Source organism: Cynocephalus volans, chromosome 4, assembly GCF_027409185.1.
Source record: "Cynocephalus volans isolate mCynVol1 chromosome 4, mCynVol1.pri, whole genome shotgun sequence".
NCBI lineage: Eukaryota > Metazoa > Chordata > Mammalia > Dermoptera > Cynocephalidae > Cynocephalus > Cynocephalus volans.
The window spans coordinates 32,676,986-32,679,009 of record NC_084463.1 but is presented as its reverse complement, the minus strand read 5'-3'; the positions used below and the strand labels follow the sequence as shown (position 1 = coordinate 32,679,009).

The window sequence follows — 2,024 nt, the reverse complement described above, 5'->3', positions numbered from 1 at the left end:
AGTCTACACCAAAATATAAATCTGGGCATTGTCTGTATAATGATTTTATTTTAAACTGTGATTAAGTCATAACATAGTTGTCATTCTCAAAAACCTAGTGATGAGAGAAATTTAAAAAATCAAAATTTTGTAATTCAGGAAGGGAGGTGCAGCAATAGAGGTCAGCACAGTGTGGAAAGAGTCACACAGGGACCTGACCACAGCTTGAGGGTGAGGGAGCCCATGGTTAGTTGAAAGGCCAATGTAACTGAGGTTTAGGGTTTGCTCTTTCTATTCTGAGCAACTGGCCAAAATACTTCAATCTCTGCAAAAGAAAACTTATAATAATGCCCATCAAGTATATGATTATGTCTATTAAATAGAAAAGCATTATGAATAGTAAAATGCCTACATTAGTGATCTGATTTTAATTTGAATTTCTTAATATTATGCAGCCCAGTTTAAAGATGACATAAGTTTAAAGATGCAAACTATCCAGGTCACTCAGTCTCTTTGACTCAAATTCAAGTTCTAATTTAAACTTTTCTACTGAATCCCACTTATAGAGTCATGAACATGACCAAATCATTTACTGAGTCATCATCATTTAAATAAAGCAATCTTAATAAGTCTCTTCTAAATGTCTCTAGATAATCATAAAGTATCATTCAATCATAAAGTTTTTCCAGAATTTTTTTCGGTTCTGTCTTCTCTTCCTTGTTTCTCCGGGTATAGATGAGAGGGTTAGGCATGGAGGTCACCACAGTGTAGAGGAGCAATTCAAATTTTTCTTGGTCCTTGGATCTACTCTTGGCTAGCTGCAGATACATGAAAATGGTGATTCCACAGAAGATGATGATGACCACTAGGTGGGATGGGCAGGTCCCAAATGCTTTATGCCATCCAATGGCTGATTTGGTCTTCAGAACTGCTCCAGCAATGTATCCATAGGAGATCCAGATGAGTGACAGAGGCAGTGCCAAAAATAAAAAGCTAGTCACAATGAGCTCAGCTTCATTGAAAATGGTGTCCACACAAGCCAACTTGATGAGCACAGGGACCCCAAAGATGAAAGGACTCACTTGGTGATGCCCACAGTTGGGCAGCTGCAGGGTGAAAGGGAACTGTGTATCAGGCTACTCCACTGAGCCATGCTATAAATGCCAGGATAGGACAAACCCAAGGGTGCATGACAAAGCCATAATTTAGAAGACAGTAGAGAGCCACATAGTGATCATAGAACATCACTGCCAGGAGGACACACTGAGTGGATCCCAATGCAAGTGAGACATAGAGCTGAACCACACAGCCACCATAAGTGATGGACTTATCTGAAAGCCCCAGGTTGACTAGAAGCAGAGGAATGATATAGCTAGTGAAGAAGGAGAGATGGGAGAAGAAAAAGTACATAAGAGTGTAGAGTTTAGGGTCCAGAAGGGATACTAAGATGATGGTAGAGTTGCTAAGAAAGAGTCATGTGGTAAAGGAACAAAATTAACTCAAAGAGAACCAGCTCTAACTGAGGCTGGTCTAAAAAACCTACAGGGAGGACGCTGTCATTGGTCCACCACATTACTCTTGCTTGGATTATTCACAGCTGAGAAATAAAATCACATTAAGCAGAAACTCCAGGGATTTTATGTCAAATCCTTGACAATTAAAACCTAGGTTTTGAGAAATAAGACTTTGGAAATAGGTGAAAAGAAACTACCAACATAGAAAATACCGGTATGTGACATCTTTGATTATCCCATGAAATGTCATACCCAGTCTGTTGGCCATAGGCTTTCCATTTACCTTGTGGATAAAAAATAGAATCCACCAAGTCTGAGGTTGTCCCCAATTTTTATCAACATCAATTTTTTTAGTGTAAAGGTAGTGAAATTTTATAGAAACTGTAAGAACTACAAACACTATAGAGATATAGTGCATTCTCAGAATCTACCAAATGGATAAATAAATTAGTTAGATGCATGACGAAACATGTCTGAATGGTCATCATGTCATCTGTACACTAAGAGAATGCAGAGCAGGGTGAGTAACCT

The 2,024-nt window shown here is 38.7% G+C and overlaps 1 pseudogene; it reads right to left on the bottom strand.

The window, feature by feature from the left end:
* Window positions 1-647: 647 nt before the first annotated feature.
* Window positions 648-1,552, bottom strand: LOC134375931 (olfactory receptor 2G2-like; annotated as a pseudogene).
* Window positions 1,553-2,024: the final 472 nt, after the last annotated feature.